The 19,062-nt window shown below is 40.4% G+C and overlaps 1 protein-coding gene across 13 annotated transcripts in view; it reads right to left on the reverse strand.

Annotated features, from left to right (window-relative positions):
- The window catches only part of LPP (LIM domain containing preferred translocation partner in lipoma), a 736,773-nt gene that overhangs the window by 543,324 nt on the left and 174,387 nt on the right, over positions 1-19,062 (reverse strand). For all 13 annotated transcript variants that reach the window (XM_069557978.1, XM_069557960.1, XM_069558022.1 and 10 more), the window contains one exon: positions 11,112-11,175. The gene's annotated coding sequence lies outside the window, so the exon portion shown is untranslated. The remainder of the gene's footprint in view (positions 1-11,111; positions 11,176-19,062) is intronic.

Here is a 19,062-nt window from a genome sequence, read left to right on the forward strand (position 1 = left end):
GCCAAGATGCATGTGCAGCTGCCTCATTTCAGAACAGCACTCAAACCTCGTTAATATCATCTTGCTAATACCGAGCTGCATAGATCAGAAGCTATTTTTACTGTGTCTTCAACAGATTTGTGTCCTGTCTTCCCCGCCAGCATGTTACAGTCCAGTCCAGGGGAGTCTGCCATTGGAGAGCCTTTGGGACCTGAGGCCACTCAGGGTTAATTCAGGAGACAGAGAGAGCAGGGTGAAGAATGAACAGGAGTGATAGAAAAATAGACTCAGTGAGGCTGGAGGCCAAGGGAGAGGCAGGCGCAAGATGTAACCAGAATATGTACAATCCAATACTACCAACCCCTAAGTGGGAGGTAGGCAACTCTCATCCCTCCAAAGACTCAGGGATGCATGTGTAGGGGAGAGGAGAGAGTGCTGAATCCTATCTTATACTCCAGGGAACACAGGTTTTCCCACCACAATTCTGATCATTGTCCCCCATCAGTTACCCTTAGAACAGCTGACAGTGTGAAGAGCCCTCTGCCCATCAGGCAAAAATCTATCCACCACCATGCACTCCTCAGTATTTACAGCAAAGGGCTTTGGTTAAATGCCCTGTTCACAACCTGTCTCCCACGTGCAGGGGGTGAGGGAATTCTCACTTATGATGACTGACTAAACCAAACGATGCAAAAGCACCTGCCATGGGCCTGTCACATAGTACATCACAGGAGACACCAGGTAAGCGTCTGCTTGCTTCCATCTGGTTCATGCGGCAGCAGCGTCACGGGTACCACCTTTACTCCCAAAGTTCTCCATCGAAAGAAGGAACCCAGCCAACACTTGTCGAAGGGTGAACAGGAGCTCAGGCCTCAACCACCCCTCTCCTGCTTGATCAGATGAGGGTGCCACCCTCAGACACACCACTCACTGGGCAGGTACAGCAGGGTAAGCCATTTCTTCCCTGGGGCGGAGCTCAACTAAACAGTGAATTTTTAAATTCCTCTCCCATTCCGAAATTCTATAAATCTCTAAGTGTCATATCCATCTCAAAAGCAAGCACCAAGCAGAGGGGAAAGCGGTTGAAGAAAGCAATTGTGTGTTTCTTTCTCAGGAATGATATATGGGCAGTGCTGTGCCAGAAGTGAAAGGGAATTCAGAGAAGCAGAATATAGTCCCTAGATTCAGAACCCTCATAATACATGTAAAGGGGGTGGGAGATAAGAGGAAATATTAAAAGGTGGCAATACGAAATAAAACAAAGTCCATCACTCACTGAGCCAAGGGGTGGAGAGAGATGGCTCCCCTAGGAGGAGAGATGTGTGCTGGTTGTTCAGGCAGGAAAGCAAAGCCCACACAGGCAAAATGGAAGAAGGAAGCATTTTATAAGAGTGGATGGTCTCCAGTGGAAGGGTCAAAAGGTATGTAAAATGGTGAAATATCTCATTTGTTTTATGTTGCAGATTATTTTAAAATTCTGGGTTTCACGCATTAAAGTCTAGATTAATAATGGTCATCCCAACCACTCATCGTTTTAATGCTCTGTGGGTCACAGAGAGCGTGGTGAAGTCAGAAATAAGACACATGGGTTCTGGGCCCTGCTCCATCGCCACTATGAGTGACCAACCTTTAGCTAAATGCTTATCTGGCTTTAGGATGGGAGATAGGGTAGGTCTTGGGAGATGGGGTAGGTCTTGGGAGATGCGGTAGCCTCAAGACCAGATGAAGGTCTTGAGGCTTCTTGAGAACCAAATTGTTCAAAGGGTACGCTCCGCAGATGAGGAGACAGAGGTCTGCCAGAAAAGAAGTGCTTTCTCTCAACTACACATTTCTGTCATCTGTGCCCAGTTCTCTGGGCAGAGATGGTATTCACCTGCTTCTGGGGACTTGCCTCAAGCTGATTCTTGCCTGCCAGAGCGTCCCTCTGAAGCCCCTGTAATATCCCATCAAAGTCCACTTGATCATCCTTCAGAGCCAATTCCAGCCCCTGCTTTTATAAGAAACCTCCTGTAGCAAGAACTCCCACATTCTCTCACTCACAAAGTCTCATCTCTGAGCCCACACATCACACTGAGTCCTGGCTGGCCCTGCATCAAGTTCATCTCCACACACCTGCCACTTCCCTCCTTCTATGTCTTAGTGAGCCACCTTACTTCACAGGTGCTAAGTAAATGCTGCTTAAGTCAGGTTAATCTGCACCTTGGTTTTCTGACTCTCAGCCAAGTACCTTCTCAAACATAGCATGCTGCCTCTAACTGTCACAAACCTGGATCACCAGAGTGGCCAAAAAGAGTTCCAACCACCTCCCAATCCATCAGGCCATTTACCAGATCCACAAACACAGCAAGAGAGAAGAGACATAAAGAAAAGGAGAGGAGGAGCAAAGGGTACGCACTACGATGCTAAACAGCCCTGAGCGGACCTGCACTTGAATTGCCATTCTGGTTTCACAAGGAGAAGTCTGCAGTGCAGATACTCAGTAGGGGGCCCAGAGGTCTCCCAGATGGTCCTTGGTGGAGCAAGGAGGTCCAAAGATGCTATGCTAAACCGTCAGGTGAACAAAGTCTCTATACCCAACCATCAGCTGGGCAGGCCCTTTTGGGCCACTGCAGAGAAAGAGAAACATCTGGAAAGGAGGAGCATGGCAGCCCCCTGATGGTAAAGGTTTTATACTGAGTGACATTCCACCAGTAATAACGGTTGAAAACACGGCAGAAAGATTTATGAGGCAGAGCTGTGTAACTCCAGAGGCAACCTAAGGCACACATCAGATGGGAATTTTAAATAATCCCTCCAAACACACAAGGACTCAGATGCCAGCGCACGCAGGGATGGCCCCAGCCAGACAGCAAAGGCATACTGGCTCCGCCAGAATTCGTCCATTCACCAATATGCTTCCTGAAAAACACCCATATGCTTTCTTTTAGCTTCCATATGCTTTTTGAGCAAGGAAACTAAAATATTTCATTAGTTTTGAGTAATTAATAATTACTTATTTCACAATAGACTCCCTCATTAAAAAATGAAAATAACTGATTAAGCTGCAGGATCCTGGCTTTCAACTCAAGCTTTTTTAATTTTTTTTTTTTTTAATTCTTCCCCTCTAGGAATTGAGTAATAGAGTAAAACAGCCAGCGTGGAAATACTGGCACTATGGGAAATGAAGAGTTATGGTCCACACGGCCCAGCATTCCTCTTGACTGAGGCACAGTGGTGTAATGAAAAGAACACAGACTTTAGGAGTCCAAAGCCTGGGAACCAATCCCAGTTTGACCCCTGGTGAATACTACTTCTGGGGAAATGAAGGGCGTTGAAAAGATAAAGCCTGCTGGATTCCTGCAACCCAGCCTTCCACTACTCCCAGAGAGCTGCTTGACAAGGGCCCCCTCCTGTCTCTCCAGGCATGGGGAAGGCATGCCCCAAAATACTGGTTCCAACCCTGTCAATGTCAGCAGAGGCCTATGGCCAACAGACTCAGAATTGGTCTCCAGTGGAAAAACTGCTTCGCAAGCTCTAATGAGCCTAGAATTATCTGGGAAATCTTATTAAAATACAGATTCTGAACAGGAGGTCTGGAATGGGACCTGAGGTCTGCATTTCTAAGGAGCTCCCAGGTGATGTTGACATTCCTGGTCTTCAGAACAAATTCTGAGAAGCAACAATCTGAAAAGTATCAAAATGAAGCTGGGAAGTAGAATCTGCAGAAGAATAGGATACATGTACCTGTCCCCACTCCAGTATTCTTGCCTGGAGAATCCCATGGACAGAGGAGCCTGATGGGCTACAGTCCACAGGGTCACACGGAGTCGACATGACTGAAGCGACTTAGCACATCCGCACGCCTATCTCCTTGGGCCGTGATAAGGACTGTTAAGCATATGTGAGGTAACACCTCAGCGTGGTGTACAGCACAATGGTATTTCACTTATCCTCACAACAGTTCTGCCAATAGGGTGTGATTTTCATTTTACAGACAACAAAACTGAGACCCAAAGAAATCAAGTTATACTTCCAAAGTTATGTAGTTAATAACACTTAATTTCCAATCCAGTGTCAAGTGGGGGCATGAGCCAGTGGAAGACAGGAAATTTAAGGCGCTGTTACTGGAAAGCACTGGAATGAAGTCTGGTTCTCGCTCTGCTATCAACCTGCTGCTGCCCCTTCTCCGGGCCTCATCTTCCCACCCAAAGGTGTTGCCTCTGACAACCTCCAAGGCCTCTTCCATGTCTAACACTAGCCTTCATTCTCAGGGCTCCCACACAGACTCACAGTGGGTCACCAGGCACTGAGATTAGCTTCACACATGTGGCAGTCATTACCTCTTGGCACGATCCAAATTCTCGCTGCTCACATCTGCATTTGTGCTGATCTGTGCACGGCCAGAAGTCTATCTCTGGTAAAAATCCCACGCTCAATATAACAGGGAGAGAACAACAAACGGATTCCCCAAAGCATTGAAATTCCAATTCAGTTGATAGCTTGCAGTGTGATCAGGGCTCTATGACTCTATAATCACCACCTCCTCCTGCATTCACTTACGAAACTGGAGACTCTCAGACCACTAACCTGATCGAAGTATGCAAGGAAAGAGAAAACGTGAGTTATTTATAATGCAGTTTAGACAACTGCCCAACTCTTCTTGTCCTGCCTTAAGATACGACAAGAGCATTTAATTAATGAATTATCATGTAAAAGATTCAGGATATATGAGCTTATTCCTCTTAAACTCCCAGAACACACATTCACTGTACTCCTCAGGGGCCCATTGATTATTTTTTACTAGGAATTTCTATAGGTTATAGAATAGTTTCATTGCCCCTATGACATTCATTGTTATCTCTTGCGTGCGTGCATGCTAAGTCACTTCAGTCATGTCTGACTCTTTGTGACCCTGTGGGCCCTAGCCTGCTAGGCTTCTCTGTCCACAGGATTCTCCAAGCAAGAATACTGAGTAGGTTGCCATGCCCTTCTCCAGGCGATCTTCCCAACCCAGGGATGGAACCCACATCTCTTATGTCTCCTGCATTGGCAGGAAGGTTCCTTACCACTAGCTCCACCTGGGAAGCCTGTTGTCTCTAGATGCAGTCACGTATTTTCAAACAGACCTAGATTTGATTCCAGACTTTGCATTCATTTACTATGACATCAGGCAAACTACTCAACCTCTCTGGGCTCAGTTTCCGCATATGAAAAGTGGGAAAAATATTGTTTTATTTTATGAGATTCAGTGAACTGATGTATTGAAATTGATAGCAATTAGCAGATTTTGGGTTAAACATACATTTGAGTGATAGAGTAAATAAATGAATTGAATATTAAAACATCACTCAACAGTTTGAAACATATAAATGCCCAGAGTCACAGTCATAAATGAGTCCGACACTCAGAGCAAAACAATAAGTGAATTGTGGGAGAAATCCAACAGCAAAGGAAACGTGTGTTATCAAAATGTCATCTCAGACTTCCCACACTGAAAAACATCTTTTGTTTAACCTAGAACCTAGGTATGGCCTTTAGAGAGTTTACAAACCTCATGAAATTGTAGACAACATTCTATACAGATGTGTATTTTCTAATTATTTCATAGCTTCCAAATCTTCCATAATCCTCTCCCTTACCACTAAACACACACACACAAATTAATGACTGCCTTAGGCAAGTCCCTTGACAGAGGGATCTGCCAATGGAGAGAGAAAAAGTTTACTTAATAAAACAAGGCTGAAAGATATGAGCATGCAGTTTAGAAAGTATGGGCGGTGGAAGTATTCATGATGAGCACTCCAAACCAGAGAAAGGAGCTCTGAATCTAAGATTCAACTTGGCTAACATCTTGCTACAGGACCTTAGGCAAGTCAGAGACTCAGGATCACGATTCTGGAAACCTGTGACATCCTCTATTTCACCCTCCTCCTCCTCTTCCCATCTCACAGACGGAGAAACTGAGGTTCAGAGGCAGGAAGGTCATGCCTTCACCAAAGTCACAGAAAATAAGGTAAAGCCAGGATTTAAACCTCAGACCCAGTAAAATGATTTCTACACTCTGTACATCAGTATTATGAAGTACAAGGTAAGTGTTTAGACCCAGTTGCCTCTAAGTTATCTTCCAGCTGATGGATAATTATTGCTCTCTTCTCTGGACCTGGAAATCTCATGAAAACATTAGTTTGGTTTTGGAAAAGATCATTCCAGCTGTTCCTCAGTCCCAGCCCAGTCCCACAAGAGCAGGGCAGAAAGAAGGTCTGAAAGGATGAGAGATGTTGCTATTAATCTTATGTAGCACAGCAACTGGGAACCGCAGGCCTTGACCTAGATTTCACTGTGTTGCCTATTACTCTCCTGTCCTCCTGCATATTAATCTTGCATCTGTCTGCTCTTTATTAATGTTCCCAACTATGCACAGTACACAGCCAGTTAGGAGCTCATCCTATAATTCACTGGATTAGAAGAGGACAGGAGGGAACAGTGGTGATGTCAGGGTCAAGAAGAACTGCAGGGAACCACAAACTAATAACAAACACAGAGAGCAGAGGCAGCCAGAATCATCTATCCCATGCTTCACGGAATGAACGAAACAGTATGCCATCCACATATTTGAAGGGCATCTCACATCCCTGAGCTGGCAATGTGATTGGTTTTGCCTGAAAGGTAATGTCCTTTTAAATGTTGGGAAGAGAAAGGACATTTCACATCTAGAGATTCCTCTCCTAAAACAGCAACTAAGGAGTCAGAATTCTAGCCCAGGATCTGCCACTAATACCTTAGACAAATCAGATTCCCTCCCTGAGGCCAAAATGTCCATCTCTGAAATGAAAGGATTTGGCTAAATTGCTTTGTTTTCTTTAAGTTTTTATTATTGAAGTATAGTTGCTTTACAATGTTGTGTTACTTTCTGTTGCACAGCAGAATGAATCAGTTCTACATATCCATACAGCCCCTCTGTTTCAGATGTCCCTCTCACTTAGAGCAATGAGTAGAGCTCCTGTGCTGAACAGTAGGTTCTCATTAGTAATCTATTTTATGCACAGTAGTGTATATACGACAGTCCTAACCTCCCAAGTCATCCCATCCCACCTCCCCGACTTGGTATCTGTATGTCTGTTCTCTACATCTGTGTCTCCATTTCTTCTTTGCAAATAAATTCACCTGTAAAATTTTGTCTCGATTGGTTCTCAATGCCCTCTCTGTCTTTGATATTCTGACCTCTCCTTACAGGTCACTGACTCAATCCCAGAAAAGTCAAACAACAGAAGAGGAACCTCTTTATATGGCTAGTTGAGAAGTTTACCACAGCCTCTAAAACTGAGACCGAGACTATGGAGCAGAAAAACATAGAGGAAAATGGACTTTTTTGATTTCTAACTAGAAAATGAATGTTGCTAGGGGAGACACACCCAATGCATAAATGTTCAATCACTGTCCAATCTAAAACTCAAATCATTAACTGCCTTTCAGGCATGTAGAAGAATTAAGGTAAAAAAACAATTTTCACACTAGACTCTCTATGACTTTGGAAAAGTAGCAGCAGGAGGAAAAAGGAACTGACCAAGAAATAAAATCATAGCAATTACCATTAGGATATTTGACTAGAAATAACACCATGACCAACTGGTCTAACTCTATCTATTGTCAGATGCTGAAAGAGACCCCAAAGAGGGAAAATGACTTGCTCAAAATGACACAGTCAGAGCTGGGAGTACAAATAGATTTTCATGCCACCTGGTTCATAGAACATAACCCATAATGCATTACTTCACTCCTGCAAACAATGAGATTCTATTCAGGTAACTAAGAACATAATTTCATTTATAACTACTGTCTCTAACTCCACCTCAAATAACAACAGCTGATTTATTTGATTTAAGGCAGACTAGAGCTGTTTCCATCAAATTATAATAACCAATTCACTCTAGCAATAGAGACAAGTCTGTGAGAATTAATTGCGCATTATTCATCCTCGCTAATGAATCACTCCATGGAAAACAAGGATAATCAACGGTCTACCAAAGGCCAGAAGCTTGTTCTTACTCAAGTAAGATCTTCCCTGTTAAAGAACATTGGGTATCAGCTCTAAATAGTAAACAGGGTATACAGTTTCAGATTCCATGAAGTACAGCTTTAAATAGACTTGGTTTGGAAGTGGGACAGGGAACACACCGCAGTCAGTGGATCAACGTTGAAAGCCAAGAAAAACAATGATTACACTCATTAAGTGGGTACCTGTTGACACAGCTACCGTCAAGCCTAATTATTTATTTAAACTGTTATTCTTTCTTCATTACTGACACTGACATCAATTATTACCATAAGATTATTTTAAATGTTTGTAGTATGCTCTCAGAATATTTACTTCTCTATCATCCAAAGGCTATTGAGTTTTTATCCTTCTTTCCTCACACCAAATCTACTTATATAATTTTAAATGATAGAGGAATAGATAGATAGATGGATAATAGATGACTGATAATAGATATATGATAGATAATACATAGATGATAGATAAATATATACAAAATTCCTTTCTAAAGAGCAGTTTTTCATAACCTTTCCAGCCTTGCTTAAACTCTTCTTTGTACATTCAAGTGGGTTTCAGTGGGGAAGCAGGGGCATAGTTAACCACTTTTCAAAAAGTATTTTATTAATATTTAACAATTTGCATTTGGAGGAAAGTTAATATAAAAACTGTAGCTACTAAATGAACAAACAGATCTCTGCCTAACAGAGCTACCAAAACTTATGCTATCACATGTCTACAGTACATTCTTTTCTGATGTGTTATCCCTGAAAATATATGAAGTATATAAGAAAGGATTTTTTGCAGGGGCATTTTATGTACTAGAGGGGAACAAAAAGATGGGCAGGAGCCATTCCTATACTTTTGGCTACCATCTTTTTTTTTTTTTTTTTTTTTTTAGTAACTTTCTTGTAGAAACGAGTATAAAATCTAAATATCACAGGCATATAGGCCTGATCTGCTCATAGAAGAGTTTCACAGTATATACATTCCCTTACTGGCCTTGCTCATACATGATGTCTTCTTATTCGACGTATATGATGAGTGTTAGTTTTGAAAACCATATTAATGTGACACCAAAATTTTCACTCATTTCTAAATTGCAACTCCTGCACATATGAGCCGGTACCAACAAACCTCAATTTGCTCAAAGGCCTGTGTAATTAAAATTATGTTTAAATTACTATATATAAAATAGATAACTAATAAGGACCTACTGTATAGCACAGGGAATTCTACTCAGCACTCTGCAATGGCCTATATAGTAAGAGAATCTAAAAAACAACAGATATATGTGTATGTATAATTTATTGACTTGGCTGTACACTTGAAACTAACAATATTATAAATCAACGAGACTCCAACAAACTAAAAAAAAAAAAAATATGTTCAAGATCATGTAAAGAAAATACCAAAGAGATAATCAAAATATTCATCTGGAGAAATGTTTACAGAACGTTAAATACTGATATCAAGTCTTCTATCAAGGTGCTATACTATAGGGCCTGCAGTTAGGAACACCATAGCAACTACTTCACCTCTTTTTGGCTAAGATTTCCAAAAGATTACAGAGAACACAGCAGAGTTAGCTGGGAAGTACAGATATCAACTGGTTATCTGCAGAAGAAAACACACATCTTGCAAATTTAAACATTTTTATGCTTTCTTAAACACCTAAAACAAATTTTACGTTTTCTTATTTTTATTTTAAACTGGTCTCCATTTTCTTGACAAACTCAAGAAGAATGAAATCTTCTGCCAACGTTCTAATTCATTTACACTGGTTCCCCAAGAGAGTGGAATGCAGGTACCACAGGTCCTGGGTTTCAAAAGACTAATTCATTTCCTGTATTTTTCAGGGTTTTGTTGCTGTGATAGCCTTAGATTATGTCCTTTAGAGATGTTTTGGGAGCAGGTAATATGGCAGAAAGTGAAGAAGAACTAAAAAGCCTCTTGATGAAAGTGAAAGAGGAGAGTGAAAAAGTTGGCTTAAAGCTCAACATTCAGAAAACAAAGATCATGGCATCTGGTCCCATCACTTCATGAGAAATAGATGGGGAAACGGTGGAAACAGTGTCAGACTTTATTTTGGGGGCTCCAAAATCACTGCAGATGGTGACTGCAGCCAGGAAATTAAAAGACGCTTACTCCTTGGAAGAAAAGTTATGACCAACCTGGATAGCATATTCAAAAGCAGAGACATTACTTTGCCAACAAAGGTCCATCTAGTCAAGGCTATGGTTTTTCCTGTGATCATGTATGGATGTGAGAGTTGGACTGTGAAGAAAGCTGAGTGCCAAAGAACTGATGCTTTTGAACTTTGATGTTGGGGAAGACTCTTGAGAATCCCTTGGACTGCAAAGAGTTCCAACTAGTCCATTCGGAAGGGGATCAGCCCTGGATTTTCTTTGGAAGGAATGATGCTAAAGCTGAAACTCCAGTACTTTGGCCACCTCATGTGAAGAGTTGACTCATTGGAAAAAACTCTGATGCGGGGAGGGATTGGGGGCAGGAGGAGAAGGGGACAACAGAGGATGAGATGGCTGGATGGCATCACTGACTCAATGGACGTGGGTCTGAGTGAACTCCGGGAGTTGGTGATGGACAGGAAGGCCTGGCGTGCTGCGATTCATGGGGTCACAGAGTCGGACACGACTGAGAGACTGAACTGAACTGAACTGAAGAGGTAGTGACAGACCCGACTAGTAGTTTGACTCCTTCAGAGCCAGGTAACAGTGGCAGCATAGTGCAGTGAAAAATGCACCCCATCAACGACCAGGAAACTGGAGAAAGCTCTCCTGCTACATACTAGCTGGGGATATAAGAAGGCACTAGATAAGAACATCCTTGGACATGGCATACTATAGACACTTCAGTACTTCCATGTTACCAGATACTTCTCTGCTTCAGGTATGAAGCTTTAAAAAGCTGGAATTAAAAAGAAATCAAATCAAGGAAACATAAAAGGGGAAGTGCTTCACTGCCTTGGCCATTTTTCGGGTTTTGGTGTTCCTGGAATACCTTCATATTTCTTCTTTTGGGAGTGAAATCTACCTTAAACACTATTGGTTAAGGTGCCTATTAGCATTTCATAAATGTGATGACACCAAGCCCCTCTTACCTTGGACAGCTCGTTCTTAGAATGATCAGTGGACACAAGGGCCAGCAAACTGCAGTGCTAGTGTCTGTAAACAAAACAGGGAAAAGTTACACTTAGCTTGCAAGCTCTATTTATTCATTAATAATCATAAACTCTTCTATCTATACGGCAGTTTCTCGTTTCACAAAACACTTTCACATTCATTATCTCATTTCAGTCCATGTCAACCTGGTAAAGAAGCAGGAAGAGATTATTCTACCACTTTAGGGGTGAGGAAACAAAAGCTCACAGAGGATAAGAAGGATGAGAAAGGAACCAACATCTCTATCATGGATAAATTTAAAAATGTGAATGGATATTATTTTCCTCATTTTACAGATGCAAAAACTGAAGTTAAAAAAAGGTAGGTAACTTGCCCAAGACTGCACAGTACAATACATGGCAAGATGAAAGTTTGTACCCTCTGAGCTCCGCCTGTTCATCCAGTGGGCTTTCCTTTATATCCAGAATATTAGGTAGGGAAAATATGAGGACAGACAACTCATTGACTTGATCCACCAGACTTCATGAAGGAGGAAATGATATAAAACCAGTTATTTGATTGACATGAGGAAGTGGGAAAAACACATAGGATTTAGAGCCAGTCAGGATTTAGATCTATCTACCTCTTACCAATGGCCTTAGGCAAGTTACTTAAACCCCCAAGTGTCAATTTCCTTATATGTAAATGAGACATACAATACCCACTTCCTAGCCAAAGATGAGTTAAACTTTTGGGGGGAAGATTTTCCTCCATTATTTCATATCTATAAGCATTGATGTGGTGGTCAACAAAATGGTATACAAAAATTCCTTCCTATAAGCCCATGCTTATATGATCAAAGAATAATGTTCTAAGCACACAAGAAAAGAGGGTATCTCTGGGTTGGGTATTTCCTTGATTCATGTCTCTAGTTTTAAAATACCATAGTATTTATCTGTGTCAATCTACATGACTTCACCTACCAGCATCACAAAGAACTTTTGTTCCACGTGACAAAGCCTCAAAATTGAAGAATCATGTATCCCCTCAACCCAAAAAGCAAAAGAAACTGCTTTAGGGGAAAGCCTGCAGATTTATCACAGGTCAGTCTAAAGCCTGTGCCTGTATCATGCTTCAGGTTCAGAGAAATGGAGCTTCCAATAGGAGTGCAAGAACAAGGGGTCAGTTTTAACACAGGGATAGATTTGTTGAGAAGTAAAGATCTCTCAGGACTTCCCTGGTGGCTCAGACGGTAAAGCGTCTGTCTACAATGTGGGAGACCTGGGCTCGATCCCTGGGTCAAGAAGATTCCCTGGAGAAGGAAATGGCAACCCACTCCAGTACTCTTGCCTAGAAAATCCCATGGACAGAGGAGCCTGGTGTCCGTGGGGTCGCAAAGAGTCAGACATGACTGAGCAACTTCACTTCACTTTCAAAGATCTCTCTGAAGTTTTATAAATATATCCCATTTTCATATAGGGGCTTAAATCAGATGATTAGGAATACAGCATGGTTGATACTATATTCTGCAAGAAATTCTTGCCATATGCCACCAAAATAAAAAATATTAATCATCTGTAATACTATAGTTTAAGGTTTGAAAAATATTTCATGATCATGTTATCTCAAATCATCCTTGACATAATAACCCCAGTGAAACCGTATTACCCCAATTTTACTGATCAGGAAGCCAAACTTCAAACATCACATGGTTAATATGAAACATATAAAAGTTTAACCTTGTATCTTGATCCCCAAAGGAGTAAGGAGGCTTCTACTACACAATGCAGCCTCCCATTTGGGAGCACTCTATTTGGAAGGAAAGGGAAAATGGCATATAACCTGCAAAAGTCTATTGTCAAGGGGCCAAGGCACATTTAGTACTGAGTCCTGCTTCACTAGCAAGTGAAAGGAGAGAGACTTCACATCTGTGGTCTAACCAGAAGGTGACACATTACTAAGCTGAGGGAGTGTTCGATGCAGGGTTACCATCAACACTTTCTCAGCTCTCCCCAGTGAAGTTTCAGAGATGCGACATCCTTGGGCAAGCTATCGAAACACAAGCCACAGAAACAATACAAGGCTGTACCACTAAATTTTCGTAAAGGGGTCTGCATCAGGAAGTTTCATCTCACACTGTAGAAGAGCTGAAACCTTCTAGCTAAGAAGTTCACCAGCCTCTTCTCACACGGTTTGAGTGGCACGTGTCCTCAGTAAGTTGAGTATTTTCTGATGCAGAGGAGTTCTCCTCTAGACCCATAAAGACATCTGAGACAAGTGACGAATCCAGTGCTAGCATCTTAGTAGTGAAGTCAGTTATCCTTGGCTGCCTCTGTGGACCTTATGACTGCTGACCCAAAACCTGGCAAGGCTGCATATTTGTCAAATCACCCATCCCATAAGAAAACCCTTCTCATTTCCAGAAGCAATTTCAACAGAAACAAAAAACTTATATGATCAACCTCTAACTTATAAAACTTCAACACATTCAGTTCAGTTCAGTTCAGTCGCTCAGTCATGTCTGACTCTTTGCGACCCCATGAATCGCAGCACGCCAGGCCTCCCTGTCCATCACCAATTTCCGAAGTTCACTCAAACTCACATCCATCAAGTCGGTGATGCCATCCAGCCATCTCATCCTCTGTCGTCCCCTTCTCCTCCTGCCCCCAATCCCTCCCAGTATCAGAGTCTTTTCCAATGAGTCAACTCTTTGCATGAGGTGGCCAAAGTATTGGAGTTTCAGCTTTAACATCATTCCTTCCAAAGAAATCCCAGGGCTGATCTCCTTCAGAATGGACTGGTTGCATCTCCTTGCAGTCCAAGGGACTCTCAAGAATCTTCTCCAACACCACAGTTCAAAAGCATCAGTTCTTCAGTGCTCAGCTTTCTTCACCGTCCAACTCTCACATCCATACATGACCACAGGAAAAACCATAGCCTTGACTAGATGGACTTTTGTTGGCAAAGTAATGTCTCTGCTTTTCAACATGATATCTAGGTTGGTCATAACTTTCCTTCCAAGGAGTAAGCATCTTTTAATTTCATGGCTGCAGTCACCATCTGCAGTGATTTTAGAGCTCCCCAAAATAAAGTCTGACACTGTTTCCACTGATTCCCCATCTATTTCCCATGAAGTGATGGGACCAGATGCCATGATCTTCTTAGGATCAAAGCAAAATAAGAATCAACAAACCTAGAGCTGGGGCTAGTATAAAATAATTGATCATTTCTACTGTATTTGGGGGAGAAACTGGAGAGAACAATGGAGCCAAAGGGGGAGGGGAGGGTGGATAAAAAGTGAATGGAAAGAAAAATGATGAAGAATAAGGAAAAAAGAAGAGAGGAATGGGAGGTCAGGAGAAATGAAGAGAGAAGAGATATAAACAGGTTTTTCCAACACCCATGGTAGCCTCTGGATTGACCACTCCACCCCTGAACAATTTTAGACAACATAACTCTAGGTGATGATCTTGACATTATGAAGAAAAATTCCAACAAACTGGCATGAGAATCACTAAGGCCAATGTGTAGATGCCCCTTAATATTTGATATTTTACAAGTGCTGTAGTACAAATAAGCAGTTGACAGAGCCTTGTAAAAATGCTCTAAGCAAATAAACTGAAGTAAGTCTTCAGTCCTGTAATGCCAGACGTTTATTCCAAACAAGGGGTGCTATCTTAAAAAGAACAGTAGACTGGGAATTGAGGGCCTTGATTCTGATTTTAGTGCTACAATTCCCAAACCTTTTCGATTAGAAGTTGTATGAGATATACATTTTTCTTTCTCTTTCTACGAATCTTGACCATGGCTATCCCTAAACCACTGTGGAAAAGCCAAACATTATTTTGTCTAGACTTTGTGCATTTCAGTAAGTTTTACGAATTGATAAAAGTGGTGGTGAAATGATAACTTATAAATTAAACAACATCATAATCTTAAACACGATTATTAGGAAGTCTGACCCCAAAAGTAAACAAAATGTGAGATCAGGCCAAAGGTATTAAATGACAAACATGGAATGTCCTCCACTTCCAACATCAAATCCCACATGAAGAACATTTTTAAATGATACCCTAAGACACTTATCAAGAATACAACGTACTCTGTGGCTTATGAACAATTTGGTTGTCTCATTAAAGTAATGTTTGCCAGTATTTAATTGCTTCCCTCCCTGATTTTAATTTCCTCAGCTGTCAGCATCTATCAAAGACACTGAGATCTTCTGACATCCTGGCTGATTGTGTTGAAATTAATCAGATTTTTAAAAAGTAAATTGCTTTGGTCTAAAGGTAATGCTCATCTTCTTCATGTGATATTTATAAGGGTTCTATCAACAGAAAACTTATAATCTAGAAATTAAATCAGAGGCTTTAGGAATCCAAAGCAAAAATGTAAGTAGCTCACAAATTTCCAGCACTGGAGTTCAGAAGACCAGTACTTTAAAAAAATTCAATCAAGTGTTTATTGAACATACAGCACTTAGCTGCAATCACTCCTGGGTAAACGGACGTAAGGAAGACGTATAGCTTAGAGGAGGAAACGGCAACCCATTCCAGTATTCTTGCCAGGATAATCCCATGGACAGAGGAGCCTGGCGGCCTACTTCCCATGGGGTGGCAAACAATCGGACAAGATTAAACAACTGAGCATGCAAGACATACAGGTGCCTCAGGAAGTTTAAGGAACAAGTGAAAATTAATTACTTAAGCTGAATTGACTTTGACAAAATAGTTCACAATCTGGTCACTCAAAAAGTACACTTATTGTGTTTTCAGTTGTGATCAGATATATACATTATTCTTTCACATGAATTAATGATTTTATTCTTCACCTAATCCAGTGGGGTGAAATAGTTAGTAATAGTTGCAATATCTCCATTTGGCAAGTGACAAACCTGAGCCTCAGAGTGAAAAACAGACTTTTTCCTAGATATTTGGTAATGGGCAAAGCTGGTTTATGATCTAAATAAAATCAGACAATACAGCATGATCACCTTGAAATAAAGAGAGAAAAAATTATTTGCAAATCCTCCACACATAATTATTCAGTGCTAATTCTTGTCTAATATCTATCAGTAACAGTGTTTAAGATACTCGCTGAGGAAACCTGCAAGCTGTTCTTTAAGAAATAAATGAAATGATAGATAAAAACTTTGTAAAGTGTCCTAGCATCATGAGATTATTTTTATGTATTTATGTCATTATTCCTACTTTGGAATATAGAAATATGCATTCATGCAGTAATTAGGTCCCAAACCTAAGGCCCCTAAACTAAACAGGAAAAAAAAACAAAAAGGCAAAAGTTGTATGTATACAATTCTGGGAAGCAGAGGGGGAAAAGCCAATGATAACACACAGAATTTAGAAGGTGGCTTTATAACCAAACATAATGAAACCCTAGTATAGGTCTTATATTTCCAGAGGACTCTAAGCTCTTACCAAGCCTTTAAGTGTCTCTCTTGCTATAACGCTTTTCCTGACCCAAAAGCATTTGATGAAGCAGCCCTTGTAAAGACAACCATAAAGCCTAATTTCATATATAGATCACTAAAATTGACACCGGGGCTTCCCAGGTGGCTCGGCAGTAAAAAAATTTGCCTGACAAGCAGGAGATGCAGGTTCAATCCCTGGGTTGGGGAGATCCCCTGGAGGGAAAAAAAAAAAAAAAGGCAACTAACTCCAGTATTCTTGCTGTGAAATCTCATGGACAGAGGAGCCTGGTGGATTATAGTCCATGGAATCGCAAGAGTGGGACACAACTGAGCAACTAAACAACAACAAAATTAACACACTGGTTTATAACTTTTCCTTGGTTGTGTGTCTTGAAGAAAAAATCCTGTCTAACTCAGTTTCATGAAACCAAACCCCAAATCCAGAATCTGATCCTTAGTAAGTACTCAAGAAAATATTCACTGAATGATTAAATGAACAAATGATAAAAGTGTTTTAAAACTTTGTAAAGTGTCCTAGCATCCTAACTCCTATAGCATTAAGCTCAATATATGCCATATAACAAGAGGTTAGTAAGTGTTGGGTGAATTTAAATTAATTGAACAGTTAATGTAAAAAGAGTATATTGCTCATCTAAATGATTCTAGAAGCTACTGAGTGGTTCAGTGAAGAGTTAAGTAACCTGCAATGGCCCAGCCATCATTAACCCAGTACAGGGGTAAAGAAATGTTTTTCACAGTAAGAATAGTAAAGGCTGAAGATATGAATAGAAATGCAGGCAGGAGCTGAGAAAATTAATTTAGAAAAAAACAATGATTGTCCAGAAAACCATGCTAAGTGATACCAAATTAAAAAAACAAAGGAGGAAACAAATCTAGAGATAATGGGACTGCTTTTTAAGATCATAAATATAAATAAAATCGAAACAGCGGAAAATGGAGAATGAGAGAGGAGAAGGAGAGATTCTATTTTTTATTGTAATAGCATTTTTTAATTATGGAAATATGATAACACATCTACAGGAGACTTGGAAAATACAGAACAAGGTTGCATATAGTACCACTATATATTTTAATTCTTTTTAAGTAGATTAAGATTTTTAATTGGAGTTTCAATATCAAACTCTCAAAAATTAATAGAATGAATATACTGAGAAGTAGATATAGTAGATATATTGAGAAGGATATAGCAGACCTGAAAAGCACTATGAAACAACTCAACATAATTAATACTTGTACAATAGTCACACAACAGTAGGATACAAAATCTATTCAAGTTCCCATAGACTATGAAAGGAGAGATTCTTGAAATAATGATTTCTAAAAAGGAAGAAAAAGTCATATGCAGGGGAAAAAATATCAAAGACAAAAGAGTTGAGATATACATATATACACTTATATATATATATGTGTGTATATATATATATATATATAAGCACACATCTGAAACTAACACAATACTGTAAATCAACTCTAATTCAATTTAAAAAAAAAGGAAATGAAAGTTACTCAGTACTGTCCAGCTCTTTGTAACTCTATGGACTATATAGTCCATGGAATTCTCCCGGCCAGAATACTGGAGTGGGTAGCCACTCCCTTCTCCAGGGGATCTTCCCAACCCACGGATGGAACCCAGGTCCTCCGCATTGCAGGTGGACTCTTTACCAGATGAGCCACAGGGGAAGCCCTCCCCCCAAAAGGGAAGATTTTTTTAAAAGTTGATCAAGTTAAAAGAATATCTATTAAACATGCTATGTTTCAATAACTAAGCTAAGCACCTCACATATCTTAATCCTTAAAAATATTCTTAGAAGTCATTATACATCCATTTTGCATCTGAGTAAAGGAATGCTTAGAAGGAGTGAGTAACTGATGAAGTTCACACACCAAATAAGTTATGGTATTAGAATTCATATCTCAGCTTTTAGGGTCCAAAACTCACACTGTTCTCAGCATAACAAAAAAAGAGAAGTGGGATTTAAAAGGCTCTTAGAATTGGACTGCATGATGGAAATTTAAAAAGTAATATGAAATAGGGAAGGCATAAAGAATTCGAGCATCCAAACCTTTTTAGGGACCAAGATATAAGCAGTAAGAAAAAGACTGAAGAAGGAACAAAGATGGATGGGGAATAAAAAGCTATCTTCGGGTATCTAAGGATGTGTCCTGTATAAATCATGATACTTTTGAAAAATCTGCAATGCTAGAACTATTAGGGTTGAAACTATGAAAATTCAGTTCAGAACCATGCAAAGGAGATTATTAAACATAAGCTAGCCAGTAGTAGAAACAATTGCCTCACAAAGAATTAGAAGTGTTCAAGTAGAGGTTAAGTGGCCATCTGCCAGGAAAGGCATGCATGACATCCTAATGAGAGGGAGTCAGCATTAGAGGACAGGCCAGTGAAGCTCTGGGTTTCAGAGAATTAGCTGAGAGATAAACAACAGTTCAGATCACTAGATAAAAATCTGGAGAATGCCCTTTGAAGAAGAGATCTCTGG

Source organism: Ovis canadensis, chromosome 1, assembly GCF_042477335.2.
Source record: "Ovis canadensis isolate MfBH-ARS-UI-01 breed Bighorn chromosome 1, ARS-UI_OviCan_v2, whole genome shotgun sequence".
In the NCBI taxonomy this organism is placed as follows: domain Eukaryota; kingdom Metazoa; phylum Chordata; class Mammalia; order Artiodactyla; family Bovidae; genus Ovis; species Ovis canadensis.